This window comes from Haliotis cracherodii, unplaced genomic scaffold (assembly GCF_022045235.1).
Source record: "Haliotis cracherodii isolate W230 unplaced genomic scaffold, xgHalCrac1.p SCAF_7, whole genome shotgun sequence".
Classification (NCBI taxonomy): domain Eukaryota; kingdom Metazoa; phylum Mollusca; class Gastropoda; order Lepetellida; family Haliotidae; genus Haliotis; species Haliotis cracherodii.
This window is the reverse complement of record NW_027266330.1, coordinates 10,267,693-10,293,499: the sequence shown is the minus strand read 5'-3', so window position 1 is coordinate 10,293,499 and position 25,807 is coordinate 10,267,693. Positions and strand designations below refer to the sequence as shown.

General features: G+C 39.5%; 2 pseudogenes; one reads left to right on the top strand and one right to left on the bottom strand.

Annotated features, from left to right (window-relative positions):
• Positions 1 to 25,807, top strand: part of LOC139448458 (uncharacterized) — a 54,609-nt pseudogene that overhangs the window by 629 nt on the left and 28,173 nt on the right.
• Positions 10,754 to 25,380, bottom strand: LOC139447786 (uncharacterized; annotated as a pseudogene).

Here is a 25,807-nt window from a genome sequence, read left to right as displayed (position 1 = left end):
AACGTATGAATACAATATTACACATCTACATCATTTTACAATCAAAACAATCAAACATTTTACTTTAAAATCGATTAAAAGTTGACGCGTCAATACCATACAACGGCGTACCTGTAGAATGTAGCACCACCAACGTTACAAACACGTCACAATACCCAGTCACGTAATTTGTGAAATGTTGTTACGTGCCTATTGTTATTAAACAGTAATAACATATTTCCTAATTAATAACTGCAACTTGACTGAGGTGAATGCAGCTGAAGAGACAATGCACACAAAAAAACCCCTTAAAATGGATAAAATCATTACAATATATGTCAGAATTTTATTCGTAGCGATACAGGAATCATGAATATAATTGATACACAATGTATTTAGAAAGTGGTCACATCTACAAATGTCATATTTGGAATAAAACTGTTTTAGCAAAGTATACATTCTAGCATTTTCGGGGTTGAGTCCCATCCGGGATTGGAACCCGTATTCTCAGAGTGAGGCACCCCACCTAATCGCCAGCACACAAAGTACCCAATCAGCCACCGATCGCGAGGGGTCTACAAACATGAAAGTCCAACAACGGGTGGTCTAGGTCACTTACGTTGTGTACCCCTCTGACAAGTGTAAATTGGCACGGCTCCCATGGCCGAAAGCTATGAATACACAATGCCAGTTAGAAAGTGATAAAAATTGTAACAAATGTTATATATATATACACACTTTCTTAGTAAAGTACTCATTATACAACTTTTTGAGTCCCATCCGGGATTTGAACCCACACTCTTTCCATGTTTGAACCACATCGAACATTTGTGGGGTGATAGACAGGTACAACAGCTTGAATTACAACCGCAGACTATGTCCAGGCAATTCTGTAAAAACCTTTTTTGAACCACCTGAAAACTAATATATTTTGACCAGTGTAAGTGGGCACATTAGGACACTGACTGCAGATGTCCTTGGTCCTTGACGTTTGACATGTGAGGTGAGGTGAAATTGGGTTTAACGTCGCGTCCAAGAGTATTGCAATTATACACACACGTGTGTGTGTGTGTGTGTGTGTGTGTGTGTGTGTGTGTGTGTGTGTGTGTGTGTGTGTGTGTGTGTGTGTGTGTGTGGCTGCTTGTACTAGTCCGGACTGATGCCGATTAATAGTACTAGCCCGAGATACCATGCCGCAGCTTAACATGAATACTCCACTCAGACACAGTATACTGACTCCGAGCCGACCAGTCCTTGTTTTAGCCGCTTAACGCCGAGTGCGAGACAGGGTAACAACAAGTGCCATCTTTTAACGTCTTTTAGTATGACGCGGCCGGGGATAGAACCCCGAACCTTCCGCTCCCCGGGCGGACGCTCTACCACTAGACCACGGGGGCGGTCCTTTTCACATGTAATATCCAGATCAGCTTCATGTGTCAACTGTGACAGTGTGTGTGAACATCCAGCTTCTTTCCGTTAATCACTTAATTGAATCCATCAAACGTGTTTCAAATGGTATTCATAATAATAATTCCATTTACAATGGGCAAGATTCCATTCACCAAGTGAATGCTAAGGCTCTACATTATTACTACCCGGTCAATGGACCAGTGTGCATTCGATTTTAATTCTCAGCTTCCACGAGTGTTTAAAACCCATGTTGTTTGTGATACCGTATCATACTACCGGGTACCCATTCCCTGCTGGGTGAACAGAGGCATATGTCGAGCAAAATCACTTGCCTAAAGAGACATCGCAGGTGCTGCACGTGCTTCAGTGGCGAACTGAGAAGTCCAAGAAACTCTCGGGAGTCAAGCTGCCAAAAGCGATAACCACGACCAACGTTGCTTAAGTTCACCTGATTTGTGACCTGTGTGCTGTATACAGGACCAGGTACTTTTCATCGCATGGCAACATCCCAAAACTATTACTAATTTGTAAAATAGGTAAAGTATATACGCCAGATATATCGCCTCGATTATACGATGAAACAGATTCCACTGAGCCTAAACGCTAATCATGTCTCAGCTTCCCGGATGAAAATGATCACAAGAAGGACATGCAAACCATTAGTCGTGAAACACGTACGATTCGGATAAACGCACCCAGGGCATTAACAAAAGGGTCATGGAGCTGCACGTGCAGCAGCACTATTAACGGTATTGAAGTGCAAGCTTTTTGATTGCCTGGCATCTGCGTCAATCGAACAGTGACAGTTCAACAACATGCCAAGATTAACAGAAGTGCAAAGAAACAACGTCATTGGCCGCTTGCAGGCAGGGGAATCCCGATCAGCTGTAGCCTGGGTTTTCAATGTAGCGCCCAGCACCATCACAAGGCTATGGGATCCGTTTCAACAGTATCGGTCAATACGTGATCGGCCAAGTTCGGGACGAACAAGAATAACCACCCCGCCCAATATCGCTACATCCGACTGCGCCACCTACGTGAAAGGACGACCACAGCCACCTCAACTGCATCCTAAATAATCGGGCTGCGCAGACATCTCCAACCAGACCGTACGAATCCATTCAAGAGCAGCAGGTCTACGAGTAAGACGTCTGTAGAGGACCAATTTGACTAGCCGGACCAATTTCTTCTAATCAATATTAAAAAATCTCGCAACGTTTTCATAAATATTATTTTATTATATATAATGATAAACAGCGACTAAAATACGCTATCTGCGAGTCTCTGATTTAAACAAGCCGACAGCATGCCGAAAGCGAAGTGACCAATCCATAATGGCGGATATCATAGCCCGAACATTAAAATGTTGAATTGGTAAACGGAAACGAAATTGACATTGAATAAATCATGCAAGTGCCTTTTCTGTACAGGCAGTTACATTTCTAAATGAACATCCTGTGTTTGCTTTCAGATTCGAAGTTTGAAAGTTAACATATTAGGTCATTCTTCCAGGAACATTCAAGTTTGTGTGTCTTTTTATAACATTTGTTTCCAAACAGAGTAGATTGTATTACATGAAGATATGTCAAACTTTTCTCCTTTTTCTCTTATGCTATTTGTTGTTTCTAATATGATATTTATTGCCATTATTTTAACACATATTTTGTACAAAAATCTTTTTAAAATGTCATGAGATATTTTAGCACATGTATAAAGTGGGAATGGGACTGTACTACAGCGAAAGCGAATTATTCCTATATGAGTAAACATTATTTGTATTGTAACAATCATTATATTTTCGCGATTTTCGGAAATACACGAAGGTGAAAGAGTTGTTATATGTGTAACTTCTGCCGTAGGTCTAAAAAGTAAAATGTTTCTGGGGCATCAACGCGTCAGTCCTTTATTCTTATCGACGTCTTAAACAAAATAACTTAATTGTCTTTTGATACTGTCGCCCAAATCCAGTTAAATGATGAAAATATATTTTTTTAAATCATAAGAAAAAACCGCAAGTCTGTCCAATGGAGTGCAGTGGATTTTATATCTTCTGTGTTGTTGCAACATATTTATATTTAAATTGGGCACAACTTATTTCAACTTGGGTATATAACTTTCATTAACAATATTTACATGAAACATAAATACACTGTTAGGAAATGTTCAGAAAATAAGATGTATAAACACAAGGACGGGGAAGTACAATAGGAGATTATTGATAGATATGTTTTGGAAAATTCTATCTCTTTTGAAAATATATTTGTATACTTGTTACCTACACAGCCATTTATTATTAGTTCAAATCTATTTACATTTACAATTTTTGCTACTGAGGCAAACAATAACCTAACCTCGTCGTCCAGTGGACATTACTCATGACAGACCTCGCAGACAATTTTGCATGTCGTATTTTTTTTGGATTTTATTATATATTGTATGTTCTTATTTCACGTGGTTTGTTTGTTTATTACTCTTAAGTTTAGTGAGGGAACGCATCTCTTGGCTGACCCGTATCCATGTTTCAATCACCCGGTCTCAGCGGCCCTTGCCTTGAAAAAGCTTACCCGTACCCAATAGAAATTGATATAGTTTTGATAATCTGAAAACTGCCATGTTTAGTTAACTGAATGAAAAGCATGTTAATAACTGAATGAGCCAATCGCTACCGATACGTAGTTTGTAATAACAATGGCTACCTTCAAGGCAGTCGGAATTACTGAAAACAACATCCGATATATTTCACAAACAGGTCTCTTGGACGGAAGTTTGTATAAATATGATGTTGTCTACGTCAGATCGATCACATTCACCGAGACTTAAATATAAATTTGTATGAATTGAATGAAATTGAATGAATATGTGCATCAAACACTTTTTTTTGTATGTTTTCCTTTCTCTTCTGGTTAAAACAATCCTGTTTCTCCGCCACTTTGTTTTCTAATAGCAAACACGTCTATAGGGTACGGGTCAGCCAAAGGTATAGGTACGGATCAGCCAGTTGTAGACACGGGTTAACCGAACTTGGGGACGGGTCAGCCAATTTTAGGTACGGGTCGGCCAATTTGAGTACGGATCAGCCTAGGTATGGGTAAGCCAAAATCTCAGGTATGGGTTACAGGTTGTTGAAAGTACGGGTTGACTTGTCCCCTTCTCCAATATGTACATCGCTTCACATTTTTTAAGATGAAGGAAATTAAGACAAACTAAAAAAGTTGGTCTTAGTATATGTTTTTGAATATTACATGCATTGCTAAATTTTTATGAAGTCACCGTCTAAACAGTAATAGACAAAAGGTCATGTAAATTTATATGTGGTGACTTTATCACTGTAACTTTTATTTAATATGCAAAGTTAGCGATGTTTTCTTCTTTCTGAAGAGTACTCCATCCTGTTTCAAATATGTGTTTGGTAATCAAGTAACTATGCGTGCAACTTGAAACGGACAGTATATATTTACCGCGAGTGTGCGTTCAGTTTTTCTCACAGAACATCGGTATATCGTGTTTGCAGTAGATTTTATCACGTTCTTGATAAGAGAATACCATTTACCGCCAGAAGTAATGACACAAGTTTTGTTTTTCGGTCTTATATTTTGACATAAATAATATGACTCACATAGAAATTATAGTTTCATTGTAAATATGCAACATATAAAGAATCTAACAATAACTTATAATAATCAATCAGAAAAGTTTATTTGAACACAGACCGAATATTACGATTACATCTATTTAAAATTTCTCTTTTACTGTTTATTCACCAGGCAATAATGACTGCAACACGGAGCAAAACACACACAAAAAACCATTTCGTTCTCCATACTCATTCTGTTTTGTAGCTATGTAGTTTTATGATTTGTTTTTAGGCATCAAATGAATAGGAAAATGTGGGAAAATTAAATGTACCATCATTTTATCGAATGACTAATTTGGACAACGCATTCATTTGGGAAAAATACATCCATTTATAATGTAGTAGTTCAGTCTGTCACTCAGCCGTTCACTCTGATGATGTGTATTTAGCCAGGGAATAAACAGAAAAGAAAGGGGAAATAATATACACTGAAATCATCAATGTATGTGGATTCAGCCAATTTGGTCCAAATTCAGTGTTGGAATATATCAGTTTATGGGACTTTAGCCAATTTGGTCCAGTTTCAGTAATTTGGAAAAAATCTGTAAAATTCAGTCAAAATTTAAAAATTCATTCTGGGATGTTGCCGTTTAGTTTGGTTATTTGTATTCAGGCAAGGTATAAACATAAAAGAAGAGAAAATTATATCCTTTGAAATCATCAGTTTATGGGACTCTAGCCAATTTGGTCCAATTTCAATACTGTGAAAAAATCTTCAAAATTCAGTCCAAATTTGAAATTTCATTTTATGATGGAGCAGTTAAGTCTTACAGTGTATTTTAAGGCAAGAAACATATAGAAAAAATAAATAAAAATAATATCCTTTGAAATCACCTCATTATTGGATTTTAGCCAATTTGGTCCAGTTTCAGTAATTTGGATTTTTTTGGGTAAAATTCAGTCAAAATTTAAAAATTCATTCTGGGATGTTGCACTTTAGTCCGGTTATTTGTATTTAGGCAAGGTATAAATATAAAAGAAGAGAAAATTATATCCTTTGAAATCATCAGTTTATGGGACTTTAGCCAATTTGGTCCAATTTCAATACTGTGAAAAAATCTTCAAAATTCAGTCCAAATTTGAAATTTCATTTTATGATGGAGCAGTTGAGCCTTACAATGTATTTTAAGGCAAGAAACAAATAGAAAAAAGAATAAAAATAATATCCTTTGAAATCACCTCATTATTGGATTTTAGCCAATTTGGTCCAGTTTCAGTAATTTGGAAAAGATCTGTAAAATTCAGTCAAAATTAGTAAAATCTAAATATTTTTTACATTTGTATACTTATCCTGCATTACTCTGTATTGCATTTAGTGCTGTCTTCTGACAGAGAGACGAACTGTGTGAGATCCAGCTGCTGATGTCGGCACATGACCCGGAAGTCATGACGTCACACCAAAACACATAACTGCTTTAAACATAACATCTGAAACTTCGTGGGAGGTAGCGTAGCGAAAGGGAGGGCACTTAGACTTCGTAATGCAGGATAAGTATACAATTGTAAACAATATTTAGATTTTACTAATTTTTTTAACTTATCCTGCATTACTCTGTATTGCATCTTTATCAGACGGCATGGCCGGTGGGCATACCTTCAGATGTGATCCATAATAAACCCTCGTCCGATGAATCCGCACCGCATGCATACAAGTGATGACCGGAACCATATACGACCATTCCTGTCTTCAGGAAACAAGAGTCGATGCCAAAACGAAACGCCCGAATAGGTAACCGAAAAACAATGAGGCGGGTAGCCAAAATATAGAACTTACCGTAGAGCGAAAGCGAAACACAGTAGAACCCTCTAATCTGAGGTGATAAACACCAGAGAGTTCGACGGGCCCCGCTCGGGGTATCGAAGAATCAGCGGCGTCGGCGGCAATATCTACGACCAATCCCAAGAGCGAATGCGAAACGCAGGAGAGCCCTCTAGGCTGGAGGCAAGGAACACCGGTGAGGTCGACGGGCACCGCTCAGGTATCAGAGAAGCAGCGGCGTTGGCGTCGGCGCAGGTGTCCACATCTACTACCATTCCTGTCGTCAGGAAACGAGAGTTGATGCAAACAGTAAAACCCGAATAGGAGACAGAAATAGAATGAGGCGGGTAACCCAAAACTAAAACTGACCTAAGAGCGAATGCGGAACGCAAGAGAGCCGTCTTGTCTGGGGTGATAAACACCAGAGAGGTCGACGGGCCCCTCTCAGGGTATCGGAGAATCAGTGACGTAGGTGATAGATGACCTGTTGGGCTACAACCAGGGACCAAAACTGTGAACGCCGGCGACATCTTTCAAGGCTACATCACGGAAGTAGTGGTTGGCGAAGGCAGTGTCCGATCGCCAAGAACAGCCTTCCCTGAACGACTGGATGGAACAGTATACCGTGAAGAGTCGTGTCGGATGATAGCCTTGTGGGTGGGTGGGTGGGGATCCAATCCGCCGGCTTCATAAGCTTTAAGGATGACCACCCGGAGCCAGAGGGAAAAGTATTCCGGTTGACCAACGACTGCGACGAAGGGGAGACCGGCAGAAAAAAGGTATTTCCTAGACTTGCAGCAGGCTTTTAGATCGTCGTAGAACAACCTTCAGTGCCCTTACTGGGCAAAATGACGCTCCTCCTCATTGTCGGCACCCACAATGGACGAGGGGGGAGGGGATAAAGATTGATCTATCAGGCTGTCCTGATAGTTGAGTCTTTACGCTGAAGTCCAAAGACGGCCCATGATGAACGGCGCCCTGGGTACCGCATTCGAACCGGACACGGGAGACGTTGAGGGCGTGCTGTACATGGACTCGAGCGGGAGTAGCCAAAACCAGTAGACACACCGTCTTCTTCCTTAGGTCGTAGAAGGAAGACGAGGGGAGTGGTTCGAAGGGCGTTTAAGACCACATTCAGATCCAACGTAGGCGGTCGGAACTGGGCCTTCTGGTCTTCAAGACTGAACGAGCGCAGCCAGGCCCGTAGTTCGGGTATTTTCGTCATTCTCCGATCGTCCGGGATGGCAAGAACGGAGTTGATGGCGACCAGGTATGTAGGGGTGGTAAAGCCCTTCAACCGACGGGTGCTGCGCAAGTACAGAAGGAACTGATCCAGGAACTGCGGTGACGCTGTCATCGGATCCTGGTGTTTGTCTGAACAAAATGCCTGGAACGAGCATCATTTATCAGCATACAGTCCCCGTGTAGATGGACGGTGGGCGGAAGCAATAGCCTTGGTCGCTCTAGCCGAATAGCCCTTGGCTCATGGGGCTTTCTGCAGATGTGACAGGCGTGCGGACGAAACCATGCGGATATTAGAGTGTGGCAACCGACTGTGTGGATGGAGCAGAAGGTTGGACCACACCGGAAGTTCCAGGGGTAGTCTCTGGCTATGTTTCGGAGGTCGATAAATCAACTTCTGGCTGGCCAACAAGGCGGGACCAAACTCAAGGTCAGGTGCAGAGTGGCCTGGATCTCTGAAAAACCGGGGCAGGGAGAACCGGAGTCGGAAAAGCGTACGCGCGTAATCCTGCTCAGGAACAGCTGAAGGCGCCGACTGCCACAGCGGCCGTATCCGGCACTAGTGGAATGTATGACGACAGCTGGCATCTTTCAGAGAAGTGGCAAACAGATCTATGTTTGGGGAGTCGACCGTTTGACATAGTCTGGCGGGAGGCGTCAGAGACGCCGAAGAGCTTGAGGCGCCGAGAACGCCGGAGATGTTGATTCTCGGGGGCCTCGGTGGAGTTGGTAGCGCCGGGAGAGTGGCGAGTACTCTGAGTCCTCAAACATCACACTATGGTGACGTTGTCAGTGGACATGATCAACAGGGCGTGACCGAGAATTCACTGTCAGCAAGTGACGTCCTGGATAAGCATTTATCTCGAGGCTGTTGCTGTGTCAATGGTGTTGATCTCCGGATCACAGGTGGTCACAACGTGGGCTGGTGTGGGCCACTAGCCACTGACAAGGTGTAAGTGGAAGAGCGGGAAGTCATGGTAAATGAGGTCGTCTACAAAACTGCAAAGTTGAGAAGCCAGCAACAGGGTCTGCGATTGTGTTCCGTCGGGACGATACATGGAGAGGTTTGCTCGCCTGCGAACCAAACCCCATGTAGACGAAGTAAACCAGCTTCACAATCGACCGCCGGGGCATCGACGTAACCGGGTAGTAGGAAGTCGAGGCAATATGTCCACTGCACGAAGCAATAAGATCGTTTCAATCCCCTGAGCGCCTTACAAGCACTCCTGTTCTTATATCGAGGAGACGATGAAGGACTACACCACGATACGAGGCAGGTATGCAACAGGGGTCGGTGGGACGGCCGAGGGACGAAGTATCAAATCGACACTGTGTCCGGTAGTCAAGGCGGAAGATATGAAGGTGTCGGAGTCTAAAAGATCAAACCGGACGAAGGAAGGCGATCTTTTCCATCCCTTGAACGCCGTATAGGCGCTATCGTTCTTATAGCGAGGGGCTGAAGAAACAAGGTGCCTCGTGTTGGCAGAGGAGGTCTGTTGTTTCCATCATCTGTGCATGGATGGACTGCGACAGGCGCCTGGTTGAGTGGTTGCACCAAGCATACAGGTAAACATGTAAGCAAATCTGTAGACATACATTGCACCTCTTGCCATGGTAAGTTGACCTTATTCCGGTCGGAGTTGTTGACAGTCCGAGTACTTGACACGTGACATGTAAATCACTCTGCGCAGTAGCCGAGAAAGCCGCATTGGAGTCGGAACTGAGGTGCAAACTCCACACACAGACAATCCTCAATGAACTGTGTGATAGACGAACAAGTGGTGTACCCGAGTTTTGCGAAAAACGCGGAAGCACCGGGGGCGTCGTGGAAAACACGGGGAGCGCCGAGGAAGAGTCTCTTTCAGGAACGCTGGCGCTAGGGCAGGGTAGAACAGCGTTGGTGTCGGCGATGTCGACGAAGTAGACTCTTTTAGTGGATGTCGTCGTCGAATCTGATACAGACGCTGTCCACAAGAAGCTCTGTTTCGATGGAAACCCGCAGGTCATCTTTCCGGAACCATAGCGCTTTAAACGATTAAGGATAACGTCTCAGTGGGCAAGTTGAATCAGACCAACTGTCTATTGGTTGAAAAGATTCCACCCAGGAAGTAGAACGATAGTCACGATCACGAAGACCGACGGGAGAGTAGCGACAGGAGCGGCGACAATTGTTTCACCATGCTTCTCCGTGCGATGAGCTATGAGACGTCAGTAATAGAAGTAGATGGCAGTGGCGCCGGGGAGGCGATTGCCGATGGTGCCCCTTATGCCGAAGCAGAAGATCGGATGAGATACTCGGCTTGTGGATCTGAGCTTGTTAAAGCTTGTTTTTGATCTGGTCTTGAGGCGCCGGATACATCATAGGCGCCAGAGGCGCCGGGAGCGCCGGAGCTGTTGAGGCGCCGGAAACATCAGAGGCGCCGGGAGCGCCGTAACTCTGGAGGCGCCGGAGTAGTCAGAGGCGCCGGAGACATCAGAGGCGCCGAAGATCTTGAGGCGCCGAAGACATCAGAGGTGCCTGGAGCGCCGGGGCTCTCGAGGCGCCGGAGACATGAGAGGCGCCAGAGCTCTTGAGGCGCCGGAGACATCAGAGGCGCCGGGAGCGCCGTAACTCTAGAGGCGCCGGAGTAGTCAGAGGCGCCGGGAGCGCCGGGAGCGCCGGGAGCGCCGGGAGCGCCGGGAGCGCCGGGAGCGCCGGAGTAGTCAGAGGCGCCGGGAGCGCCGTAACTCTAGAGGCGCCGGAGGCGCCGGAGACAGGCGCCGGAAGCGCCGGAAGCGCCGGAGACGCCGTAACTCTTTAGGCGCCGGGAGCGCCGGAGACGCCGTAACCCCATGAGGCGCCAGAGGCGCCGGGAGCGCCGTAACTCTAGAGCCGCCGGAGACAGGCGCCGGGAACACCGGGAACGCCGGGAGCGCCGGGAGCGCCGGGAGCGCCGGGAGCGCCGTAACTCGAGAGGCGCCAGAGGCGCCGGAGCTCTTGAGACGCTGGAGTAGTCAGCGTTGTCGACGAAGATGGTGACAGGAAACCCGTTACGGGCAATGCTGAAGACGATGGTAAGGGTGGTGTAGGAGACCGTGAACGGTCGTATGTCATGCCATTGGAGGCAGACTCTACGTTGGGAGCGCCGGAGCCGCTGGTGGTGTTGGTATAGCACTGCGAAGCTCGACTGAGCGCTGCTGCTGTCAACGTAGATGGGGGTCGACGAGCACGTTGAGCGAGGTGTGTCCTGGATACTCGCATGAGCTGAAGGATCACAGCGACAAATGACTGCAACATCGGCACTGCCTTGTGAAAGTACAGGGCGTCGTACAATCACGGCAGAAGGGGCGGCCCCGACCAGATTTGTTCCCGCGGCAACAAGTGCAGCGAAGCAGAAAATCTGGAATTTAAGCAAAACATAACTATGTGGCAAAACCACAAAGTGCGGGAAGCATAATGTAACTCAAAACTTCGTATTTCAATGAAGTTTATGAGATCAAACAATTACGCTAAAAGGTAGCGTAAAAGCATAGCTTTAAGCAAACACGTAACCATGTGGCAAAATCACAAAGTATGGGAAGCATAATGTAACTCAAAAACTTTGTATTTTATTGAAGTTTATGAGAGGAAACAATTACGCTGAAAGGTAGCGAAAAGGCAAGGCTTTAAGCACACCAAAAACAACATACAAAAATTTAATGTATTACCCAAGCCAAAGAGAGAATTCAAAACGCAGAACACGAAATTACGTGGCCACGTGATGAATGGCCAAAATGGCGGGAACAACATTGCGCCCGTAAATTACTGTGACTTGAGCCACAAACGAGCGATAAACGTTACAATTTACGAATGGGAAGACCCTAAGGTAACGGCCTATAACAGGTAACAATGTAGCAGCATATAATGAATGTAGAAACACGCAAAATATAAAAACAATAAGCTTTAATTTCCACAAGGGATACAAAGTACGTCCGTCCGTGGAGGTGACAAAGCAGTTATGTGTTTAGGTGTGACGTCATGACTTCCGGGTCACGTGCCGACTGTGAGAGGGCGCTGCCTCCTGAGCTGGTTGGGACAACTTTCTTCAGCAGCTGGATCTCACACAGTTCGTCTCTCTGTCAAAAGACAGCAGTAAATGCAATACGGAGTAATGCAGGATAAGTTAAAAAAAATTAAACATTAATTCTGGGATGATGCCTTTTACTCTGGTTATGTGTATTTAGGCAAGGTATAAACATAAAAGAAGAAAAAATTATATCTTTTGAAATCATCAGTTTATGGGACTTTAGCCAATTTGGTCCAGTTTCAGTAATTTGGAAAAAATCTGTAAAATTAAGTCAAAATTTAAAAATTCATTCTGGGATGTTGCCGTTTAGTTTGGTTATTTGTATTTAGGCAAGGTATAAATATAAAAGAAGAAAAAAATTATATCCTTTGAAATCATCAGTTTATGGGACTTTAGCCAATTTGGTCCAATTTCAATACTGTGAAAAAATCTTCAAAATTCAGTCCAAATTTGAAATTTCATTTTATGATGGAGCAGTTGAGCCTTACAATGTATTTTAAGGCAAGAAACAAATAGAAAAAAGAATAAAAATAATATCCTTTGAAATCACCTCATTATTGGATTTTAGCCAATTTGGTCCAGTTTCAGTAATTTGGAAAAAAATCTGTAAAATTCAGTCAAAATTTAAAAATTCATTCTGTGATGATGCCATTTACTCTGGTTATGTGTATTTAGGCAAGGTATAAACATAAAAGAAGAAAAAATTATATCCTTTGAAATCATCAGTTTTTGGGACTTTAGCCAATTTGGTCCAATTTCAATACTGTGAAAAAATCTTCAAAATTCAGTCCAAATTTGAAATTTCATTTTATGATGGAGCAGTTTAGTCTTACAGTGTATTTTAAGGCAAGAAACAAAAAGAAAAAAGAATAAAAATAATATCCTTTGAAATCACCTCATTATTGGACTTTAGCCAATTTGGTTCAGTTTCAGTAATTTGGAAAAAAATCTGTAAAATTCAGTCAAAATTTAAAAATTCATTCTGAGATGTTGCCATTTATTCGGGTTATGTGTATTTAGGCAAGGTATAAATATAAAAGAAGAAAAAATAATATCCTTTGAAATCATCAGTTTATGGGACTTTAGCCAATTTGGTCCAATTTCAGTAATTTAGAAAAAAAATAATCTTAAAACTTAAGTTGATGATGTGTATTTCGGCAAAGAACATACGAAAAAGTAAAATCCTTTGAAATCATCAATTTTAGTACAATGTGTTCCATATTTCAATTGGGGGTGGGGGTGGGGTGGGGGTGGGGTGGGGAATGGGTTAGCTCAGTGGTTAGAGAGCCTGCCTTCAGCCACTAGTTTCATCAGGGCGCTCACTGAAGATCCAGAGTTTGATTTCCATCAGCAACAGTGGTGAAATTGGGATGCAATGCTACATTGCGAATGCATGCTGCATAACACCATCTGTCAGCCAGATACCAGCATTGTCCTCCAGGCTTTACTACATCACTTAACCACCATGGTGGTATTGGTTCTCCTACATTAAATCTGGACGTCGTGACATCAGGGAAATTTTCTGGAAAGCCACATTTAAACCCAACTCACTCACTCCCTCACTATATTTTCAATAATTTGGAACAATCTTATGAAATAATATCCTTTGAAATAATCAAATCCGGTAATTTTGAGAAGTCATTGAAAGTGAGTTAAAATTTGAAACTTCATGCACATGTGCTCTTTAACCCATCAGGCAATAAACCTACATGTATTCATGCCACTGCTGTGCATATATGTATGTGGACATCCAACCTGATGTGTGAGACTTACAATAGATTATCTTCTATGTCATTTAAGAAACAAAGACAAATTTCAATTGTAATTTTTATTACTTCACAAGAAATATCAACAGAAGAGTCCTTCACATACCAGTAAGCACTCATTACAATCCTTACTCAATCCTCACTTTCATTCATACACAAACTCAGTAACAAAAAATCTGACTTAAAATATACATTGAAGAAGAGTTCTATTTCGCATAATGAAACCATAAATACATTTCACGTACATAATGCTTGCTCAAACAAAAGTAGATGAGGTGCAAATTCTTCCACATGATTGTGTTTATAATTCACATTTAATTGTGGCAGAACATCTGTTACAAAAAGGGTAGTTGGAGACCCATGCAGAAAAATAAATGAGGAAATGTTTTTGGTCTTTTTTAAATACAGAAGACAAATACATGAACCAACATTCACAACCATTCATTCACTCACACATGAACACTATTTTTGCATCATAAAGACATTCAACGATCTTTAAATATTTTGTATCACTTTTGTATACAATGTATTCTCAAACAATTCTACCTGATTTTTATTCGAATAATAAAATTAAAAATAACAGAAAAATATTATCTGTTTTGACCCAGTAGAAGAAAATGATACCAAGTGAATAAATTCATGACAACTCTGTAAAATAGATCACAAGCAAATAATCTAATCATTAACTAACTTCAAAAGACATACATGTAACAAAGTCAACTTTACACAGAATAAACCCATACAGTATAAATATGTTCAGGCCAATGTGATGGCCAATATCAGTTATTGGCAATGTACATTGAAGCCCCTGTAGTCAAGAAAATACCTCTACCTGACAATCATGACTTGGTAAATTGATTCATTAAAACCAGATACAATGTTTTCAAGTTCTATAGACTTTGATATGGACACCAACCTGCAAAAACATGTTACAATCTGAGTGCAAGAACTATGCAAGATTTGATGTTGAACTTCCAGTGTGTTTGTTTTACTAACATTCAGTAACATTTTTAAGAACAGGTTTACTCAATTGTAAGAATTAATCAATGATTACATCAGCCACAATTATTGGTAATAACCAGAAAATGGTTACTGCTATGCTTTTTCAAATTAACAAACTGATGATCATATGACATCACGGGCATCGATCTACGCAATTGGGATCGATGACATGTATCAACCAAGTCAGCGAGCCTGACCACCCGATTCCGTTAGTCGCCTCTTATGACAAGCATAGTCGCCTTTTACGGCAAGTATGGGTTGCTGAAGACTTATTCTACCCCGGAATCTTCACGGGTCAATATGTGAATGAAAGAAGGTACACAGAACAACCAAACCACATCAAGGCATCAATGAGTTGGTTGCATTCGTTAAAACTGTAAACCTTTCAAAGGAGCATCATAATTTTGCAATTAAAGCTCTTCTGAATGCAATTATGTCCTTTGACACTCTGGGTTGATTGAAGAGTAGGTTCTCCCTGTCAGTTTCTCAGCAAAGAATATGATTACTTCCTTAATGGCCACATACAGAATGTAGTGCCATGCAGCCCTGTAATAAATTAGAGCATATTTATAACCAGACTCAATTTTAAGAATGAAATAAATATCTCCAGTTCCAGTTTCATAAATGTAAGTTGTAACTGGAATAATTGGAAATAATTTATTTGCCAAAAATTCAAAGAATGAATTTTTTACAATAACAATGAATATATTTATTTTCAGTAGCTTCATTAGTTACATTGTAATTGATTATTACTTTCACAAGACTATTATCTCATTATTTGGGGTCTCTTTTCTGTTTAGCATTCATTCCAGTGAGTGTTTAGAATAATGTATCTAACAACATTGTACCTATAACTATGTACCAGAAATCAAGCAAGCAAACCAGTACACATTATACATACTATCAAATTTCTGGAACATGTCTGCTTCAGATAATATAACCTAAAATTGTCAATAATTAAATTTAAAAGACATGTTTGTTTTCCTAACTGAAGGAGACAAACACGTATAGAGGATATTTGCCTTTTCCTGTCGAATACGGTTTTTATCACGTCGAGTGAAGTTGACTAGTTTGTATTTTCACGAGTGGGGTCGCCGCAAGTGTAAAAATTAAACTTTTCAACTTCACGAGATGACATAAACATGGTATTCGACAGGAAAAGTCAAATGTTCTATTTATTCGATTCTTCCTTATTGCTGAATTTTATGAAAACCGGACCGATGACTCGCAAATTCAGTACATTCACTGTGTCAGTCGTCTTGTTGCCTGGTGATACGAATTACGCATTACGTCATCACATTGTTTACTTTTTGATTTTGTTATCTAACTCAGTGAAGATGCAGGTGTTATTTTAACCGATAAATTCAGTATTTCACCGATAGAAATAGAACAAGAAAGAAGTGAGCAACGCTCACATACCCCCGTTATCCCCGCTGGTCAACAACAAATAGTAAATAGTTTGTTAATTAATGAAATATTACAAATTTCTAACTGATTTTAACTTCAATGTTTTCCAGTGTTCACTACGAGTAAGTAGATCACCATGAACACCTTTGAATAAAAAAATGATTGAGGAGTTACATAAGAAGAATTATCAAAAGGTTGATATAAAAACACATAAAAATGGAACAATATCATATAAGAAAATCAATGAATTAATAATTTCCATCTAGCCTTAACAAATATGGTAAAGAATTCATAAATTCAAACTAACACAAAGCACAGATACTTATGATGATCTACATGAGTGGAAACAATTTTCCAAAATATATTAGCTATACAAAACCAGTCATTAAAATTCCATCATGTTTCCATGAAAACAGCAAAATAGAAAACTTTCAAAATCTTATAAAAGATAAAAAACAATCATAGTGGTTAATGTAGCAAGTTTGCTGAAGCTAGGATGCATAGTTAAAAAGATATGGGCCGTACAAAACACCCACCCTAAAAGTTTAAGTTTCTAATGTTTCCATGGAAACGGCAAACATTAAAAAAATCAGAATCTTCAAACTAGCAAAAGGCACAAGTACTCATTGTGGTAAATGGGCCGTACAAAAGCTCGGACGGAAGGATGGACGGACGGAAGGACGGACGAACGGAACGCTATATACCCCCGATTTACTTCGTAAACGGGGGTTTAATTATGCATGGAAATGATTGTGACACAAAAGGATCTTGTGTTAAGCATGAGAATTTGTATCATTAGCATTAAACACACACCATCATTGTCTGATTCGTCTCCTCTTGAAAGACTGGGTGACCTACAGCTGTCATCATTGTCAGAAGCATCAGCTGTTGGAAAAAATACACTTACGTACAATTAACACTTTCAATAGATGTTCAAAAAAGTACATTACTGAAAACATGAAACAATTAATAACAAAAACAGAGTTAAAATAAACAACACTGAATTATCTCTATTGCAATTTAACGAACAAGAAAACATTAAGTCTTTTCAGATGTTACTTAAAGTTCATGTTACTTAAACTTCATTTAACTATTAATTAGTTTTCATAAGAAAGGAAAATCAATTAGAAGTAAAAATCCAAATTACATATCTATTTTTATTGACAGTGATTATATATATATATATATAGCGCACAAAACAAGGAAACAAATTTGCCTGCTTTAATTGCCTCCCACATGTGCCCAAATGAGAAGTTTCAGCCCATGCCTGTGACACAGTAGGTTGAAAAGTTGTCACGTTAAAGAAACATTTACATTCTCTTACCATTAATGCTTACAGCACATTTGCAGACACTTAGGGTTTGGTGGCAAGCTCTGCACTTCTGGCCTGAAGAATAGAAAGATTATTTGAAGGATAAAATATGAAACAACACTACATATTTATTATTTTGCTGACTTACATTAAAGCAATGCTGTGGCTGCTTGATCTCAAATTGGGAGATACTGGAATAAATATGTGGAACTTAGCCTCATTTCATGTAAAATCTACTGATAATATTATTTATCACGTTCACCTTCACACTACTTTAACCCATGAACCCAGTATCTACATTGGGTTTTAAAATTATATGACGGGACACACTGAGGACCCAGATTATATGGAATAGTTTAAACTAGTCTAAGATACAGATATTGATTCAAGGGCAGAGATGTGTGATCTATCTACATGATACGACTATAAGCAAAGGGAAAAAAAGCAGTTATCACTTAACTCTTAATAGTTTGCACTCACTGCTTACAAGAATTCTCAATGCTAGGGTACCTTTTTTTCCAAGCTGACGTAGTGAAACTCTGCCAGATGACCTAGACATAGTGTTCTGAGGCCGGCCTTTTTTCCCTGGGTTTGATGACTATGGGCTTATCTGACCATGTGCTAATAACTTTAATTGTTACTTTTAGGACGTCTGCCGCTCCCATCAGCATGAGATTATCTCCCCATGTCCCTTTCTTCAGCATTTCGTCCAAATATGTGTTCTACTCCTTTTTTTCCGGAACAAAGTTCTTCAGATGTGTTCCATCAATCTGAAATACTTACTTTATTTACATTAAATTGCCTATCCCACCAGTCAAATTTTTTTTATACAGGCGAGAATTAATATTCACTTAACCATGTTAATCTAACAAAAGATAAGAACTTAACCGCATATGCACACACCATGGTAGAAAAAAATAGTAGGAACTCAAAGTCTTTGGAAAAAAGTCATGGTTATTGTCTTTCAATTTAAGTTAATCATTACCAAACCAATTTTTGCTTTTTCTTCAAGATTACACAATATTGATCAAGATATGGGCATCAACTAAACTGGTCTAGCTTGTAACTCTTTACAGCTTACAAAATAATGTCAAGATATATGCTAAACATCTTTTTCTGGTACTTTCAAATAGTATAAACCTCTAGAGTAAGTCATATTAATGCCCTAAACAAAATTATCAGTATAAGTCGTTATAATATTATAGCAATAACAGTGGAATTAATAAGGACTAAATCTGTTGTTTTCCCTTTATGTCATTATTGCATCTACCACACTTACCGCTCGGTTTTTTTTCTGCAGATGGTCAACCACCATGTCCCTAAGTTCAAGTGCATTGACCACTAAATCCAGTTGATGATATATCTGTTGGCTGAGTGCAAGAAACATGCAGTCACCACCTTCTAAGTTATGTCTTACAGCATAACCTATCTTGTCAGCCGTCTTTTCCAGTTTTTCCAAACTATTTGGTGTAGCTTGGGAACTGCTGAATCTTTTCAGCTTTTCTAGGATTTCGATAAATTCAGCTGAAAGAGAAAGACCGGTTTAAGTTCCTTGTAAACCTATATAGCGTCAAATTCAAAACCATGAAGGGTTACGCTCGAAGTACATGACACATGATACCCAAGGAGATAACTTTGCATGTTTACTTAGTCCTGCTTTAAATACCACTCACCATCATAGCATGCTTTACAATTAATATCATTAGGTCAGTTAATGGCAACTTGTTGCTCTTAGAGGTTATTTACATGGTATACACTTTCATGCTATTCAGCTCTTATTGTTATTCGATCAAAGTTGACATCATGTAATACCAGACCAATGTACATCTCTTTGTTTAAAAACAATATATTTCATTCATTTCTTCTCAATTTTCTACTTCAAAATAATGATGGGCAATAATAATAACAGTAATAAAGATTATAAATTGCTCTATGAAGTCCTAACCTTCCCTTCTTATATTTGTTCTGAAAAGGATTTGTTACACAATAATCATAATAGCATTCAGTCCAGTGTGCTGGCTAAAATTAACATCATTTCACATAACTGAGGTTATCAGTCGTTGCACAAATAGAATATAAAGGGCATCTTTGTGAGTTAAATTGACTGATTATTATGCTCTAATAAAATCAGACAGTAAAGTATTACCTTCACTTGAACACACATCTGAAGTAAAGGCAGCTGTAAATGTCTTCTTAAAACATGCAACAAAAACGTTTTTTTAGCTTACCTCCTGTTGTATGGTGTATTTGTATATAGTTTTGAAGTCATGCTACATATATGTCAAACCAATATCTGTCTTCCTTAATCTTTTTAACAAGATATTTTAAAAAACACAACAATAATAGTAAATTATCCAACATGATGTGAACACATCGTCACCTTCCATTGTTTCTGTTACTGGAGAAGGCGACATGCATTTGGGTAATTTTGTTTTTACAAGCCTAAAGTTTTCACCCTTGTGAGAATGAACTGGAAAGGAAGACCTATTGGATTGTCAGAGTGACTAATATTTGGGAATTTATTGAAATGATGCATTGGGTTTGCTGTTCTGCTATTGTGAGTATTAAAATGAAAAAAAAACCTACTTTGACGAGGGGTTTGATGACGGGTTTGATGAGGGGTTTGACGAGGGCTTAGATTAGGGCTTCGACGAGGGCTTTGACTACTGTCTCTTTTCTTAGACCTCTTGTCTTCCTTCGATTGAGTCAATGAGGTTATGTCCTCCAATTTGTTCCAATTTTAATGATATATCTATGGGTTTTACTGTTGATTTTGAGTATAGTTCCCTGCTTTGCTTTTGGTGAAGTGATTTTTCTCCCACCTCTTTTCACGCCCTTTCCCAGACCCTTGTGGGGAACTAGCACAATCTCGCCGACTTCATATTCAACGAAAGGTTTCCTCTTCATGCCTTTCTCAACCATCTTTCTTGAAGCTTTATCCGATTTGTTGCAGACATCTTTCCTGATATTCATAAGTTCTTTCAAGCGTGCACACACATCTTTTGATACTGTCACATCTTCGTTGCTAACCTGCAAATTATATATATCAGTATCAATTATTATAATAAAGTAGTGACATCCTAAACTTTTGCTTTTCACTGCTCGTTAGTGTTTGTGTTTGATAATATAATACCATCATCACAAATTGTCCTGTCATGGTGTAAAGATTGTGAAAAAATATTCCACTCAACAATGAAAATGTCAATGTTCAATGTTTGGTAAATTGAGGGAATGTAATTTCCGATTTCAAACACTTCTACTCCAGCACTCTCCCACAATGCATCATTCTATGACTTCACAAGTGTTACTATAATTCTTATAATAATTTAAATCTGAAATGAGTTAACTATGGGTATGCATATTGCTAACCACTGTCTTGTCACTTGATACTAAAAGTATATTTTTGACAAAGAAATGATGTTATTCTGATGGTCACTTTAAGCAAAACCTTCAAACTAATCTCAGTTTGTTTAAAAACTGTTACATATGCAATATGAAGATATGACCTATCGGAAACAAATGTATATGTATTGAAAATCTCTGTTCACTGGTCAACAGTTGAAATCTTAATACTTTTTAAAGATGAAAACTGAAAATCTTTTTTGCCTGAGAATAAATAACCACAAGGTACGTTACATATCTATAATGATATATTAGTATTCCTTTTACAAGCAAACTTGAATTTATTAACTTCAATTACTTTAAAAATGTTTAGTCTCACTTATGACTCAACTGAATTATGCATTATAGGATTGTTTTACTTTCCCGGCTTAAGTAAACGTCTCTTGGTCACTTCTGAAGTTTATAACTTCACAATGTTGGGACTTCCTGGGTTTTTTTAACACTTACATCTGACGTTTAGTAGAGTCATATCCCTGGAATCCGTGACCACTTTGTTCCTACCTTTTTTTTATGATGGATTTGTTTAACTGACATGTTCAGCTAAAACATTAGCCCCCATGACCCCCTGGAAAATGACGGCTAACTCTGCCAGAACGCAGAATTCAAAATGGCCGTCGATGCCATTTTTAATAGCATGAAATAGTATATCTCTGGAAGAATATAAGCCACAGACACATATAAGGTGTCTAATTCCACTAATTTGAACATGATAAATCCATTGGAATGGTTATTTTTTACATTAGAAGCAATTCTGACCTTGGATTCCAAGATGGCCGCCGGCTGCCATCTTGAAAAACAGAACATATCATATCTCAAATACTAGATGGGCTACAAGAACAAATGAGGTGTCTTATCTAACTAATTTTAACATGATAAAACTATTGGAATGGTTAATTTTATCCTTGGGATCATATTTATCTCAATATTCAAAATGGTCACCAACAATGTAGGATATAAGGTATACTCAACTTCAAAAGAAACGCACATGCCGGATAAGTTTGAAGGGTTATATCTTGGAAACTATATGAGCTAGAAAGATATTTTTTGTAGGTGATTAAAGCTGAAATGTTGAATTTAACAAATCTATCAGTAACGACCAAAATTGATCATGCTAAAGCATTAAACATTAATTTTGCGTTTCTTTGAGTAATGCGTTTCTTGGGTATAGTATTGTCATACCTTAAGAAATGATAAACCAATTGTAATGATCTTGGTATGAATTTTAATGTACATAGTTGTATATGCCCTATCTAACTGTCATCTTCATTCAATGCCAGCGTAATGTGATATTGGTCAATATCTAAGGAGTGAGGGTAAAATTGTCTGTTTGAATGTTAAAGCAAATAACTTAATGCTAAGGTAGTTTTAATAAATTCTGCAAAGGATATATTATTTTCATATGCCAAGGAAAACATTTTGCTATATTTGATTCGGTATCAGGTGCCTATTAGTCACTGCATTGTAGTAATAGACCTAAATAAAGCTTCTGTAGTGGTAATAGTGACCATAAGGATATCACTGATGAAAGCTCTTAGCATCTTCAGCGGGTGAACCTCAGAGAAGCACAGAGTATTTTCTTCGATCATGTTCATCAAGTAATTTTCAAAGATCATGAATTCTGTACCGTACAAAGTCTCCCGAATGATTACAAGCGCATCATCTGAAATTATGGGCATAATTCAATACTTAAATCAAGCTACTTCAAGAACTTCTGATCAAAGAATTTGGTGAAAGCATCAGATTTCATGAACGCAGTCAGAAGAATCAGAGTGAACTGGTCTATGATACCATAGCAGGAAGAGCATATGTTGAGACTGCAATATATTCACTTAGTGTCAGCAATGATCAGCTAGCTATGAATGTTGTAGCACGACTCAAGGAGCAAGTCATGAGCATTAACACTGACCCCTGGCCTCCAGTGAACTTCTATTGAAGCTGATCATTAGAAGCATCCAAAGATGGCTGTCATTGATGATTGTCCAACTGTCAGTTCAATTGCTTCTGTCATCACAAGTTACATCACCAGAAAACACACTGCATTTGAGACGAATATGTCAGTCATGCTACATGGACTGACAAAAAGTAAGGAGATCATTGATGTAATGCACATAGATGGTTTGGGCATCAGCTACAAATATGTTATTTTGCTGCGGGATTTCTGGGTAGCGACTGACCTAAAGCATTCATTGAATTGTCCTTTCGAGCTTGCTGAAGGCAAACCTGCTGTGGCTATAGTAGACAATGATGATTTCAAGAGTGACACACTCACTAGTGCTGATCAACCAACGTGATGTTTATTAAACCAGAATCTTTTGATTCGGAACCGTCATGAAACTCGTCCAGTTCCCAGTGCAAAACTGGCCTCATCTCTCTCTGCCTCTCTCAAGGATCTTGGAAGTGAAATGCAGAAGATTGATCAATACAAGACAGTTAAGCGTGGAGAGCCACCCATCAGGACAGAGACAGAAAACAACAGTATTCTTTTGGACACATCTACTCAGAGGACACGTGGTGTTATTCATGCACTGACCAGGGCCCAAGATGACCTCTCAAGACCAAAGCCAGAAGAACAGCAAGTGCCTGGTTAAAAAGGGTTTCAAGCTAACATGTCACAACCACAAGAGAAGAGCCGCGCAATATACCACATGACATATTCTGACCCGCCTAGTAAGACCATCCTCTATGATGTGATGTGCAAACTTGCTAAGTCAATTTATGAAAAAAAGATGGCTTTCGCAATCATCGTAGGTTATTATCCGGTCTACTTGCTCGTGCTGGAGTTGAAAAGTGAGAAGGCGGTTCAGTTCAGCAAAATGTTGCCATTCATTGCACCCTTCCACTTCCAAATGTCATTCATCTATGCCATTTACAAGAGGTTTAAGGGTTCCGGGATTTCTGATGTATTAGTGGCAGCAGGTGTATTTGCAGAAGGGTCTGTAGATCAAGCACTCCAAGGAAAACATTTCAAGCGTGGTGTACGATGTCTGTACCTCTTCTATGAAACAATGGTCCATATGTTGCTAAAAAAACCCACCTGATGTGTATCAAAAAGAAACACCAACTGATCTCTGCTAGACGCTTGTGTGACGAGGAAATGGCAGAATGCATTATACCAATTCATGTGGTTACTGTATGTGACCATAACTCTGGTTTCTATGGGATTGGCAAGAAGAGTATTGTACATCGCACCCAGCATTCTGAATGATAATAATTTGTGGTAGAGAGCTTCCAGTCACACAAGAAGTCATAGAGGACTCGGAACGATTTGTAATTCGTCATGTCTATTGTGATTCCAAAAGTGCAAGTTTGGGAGAAGTCAGGGCATCCAAATGGAAAGCACAATAGAAAAACACACCATCAGACTTGCACCTGATTCAGACAGTCTCCGCCATCACTTGGAACAGGCAAACTACTTGGCATACTTGCACCCCTTTCCAATAGGTCATGGTTGGCACTGTGATGCCGGCCTTTACCTGCCTGATCGTCACACTCAGCCTGCTTTACCTTCAACAATTACCTTACCTGCAATCTCACCAGCAGACGATAATGACAGTGATCTATCTATTTGATGACGGCAGTGATGAGAGCTCATGCAATGACTCATGTAGTGAATAAGTGTAAGGAGTTTCCAAAGCATCTTTTTACTTGCGTTCTGTAGTTCCTAGTACAGTATTACTTCTCATAAAATTGTAAGTATTTCAAACATCCAAATGATTTCATATATGGTGACCATTTTGAATAGAGATAAATATGATCCCAAAGATAAAATTAACCAATCCAATAGTTTTATCATGTTAAAATTAGTTTGATAAGACACCTCATTTGTTCTTGTAGCCCATCTAGTATTTGAGATATGATATGTTCTGTTTTTCAAGATGGCAGCCGGCGGCCATCTTGGAATCCAAGGTCAGAATTGCTTCTAATGTAAAAAATAACCATTCTAATGGATTTATCATGTTCAAATTAGTGGAATTAGACACCTTATATGTGTCTGTGGCTGATATTCTTCCAGAGATATACTATTTCATGCTATTAAAAATGGCATCGACGGCCATTTTGAATTTTGCGTTCTGGCAGAGTTAGCCGTCATTTTCCAGAGGGTCATGGGGGCTAATGTTTTAGCTGAACATGTCAGTTAAACAAATCCGTCATAAAAAAAAGGTAGGAACAAAGTGGTCACGGATTCAGGGATTTGACTCTACTATTTTTGTGTTCTGAAGGCAAACAAAAAAAAATTTGATTTTGGCAGACACATTTATCCTGATTTATCAGCATTTTATGGTGGATTCTGGATTTAAGAAAATTCATTTTAGTTTTAAGTACACAGTTCTTACTTCCATCTGTTCCTGTTCTTCAACCTCTTCCACCTCGCAGTCTTCAACGCCATCACCACCAGCCTTCAACAGTCTTGTCAAGCGATGGGGTTCAAGCCAAACATTGCTTTATATGGACATACACTTGACCAAAAATAAGTTTCATTAGTTCAGGAATATTGTGCTAATATTCATGATTCTTTAACATATATGCTAGTAAGATGTTTTCACAGATATGAATTGTTCTTTGGCAACGTATTTGCATATTCCATTGTTCTAAAGCAAGTTTAATGAACATGTCAAAGTCATGCTATTAAAAGCTAGCATGTAACACTGCAACAGCATTAAATTGATAAATCGACAATCATTATGAAATATCTTCATGTACAATTTGAATGTACATAAACAATAACTTAGTTTGTTAAACATATTTACATGATTAAATGCTCACCAAGTGAGGTATTGAGAGATTCATTGTGAATCCGACAATAGTCTGGCAGTGAGTGCACCAAGGAAACATCACCAAGATTCTGCA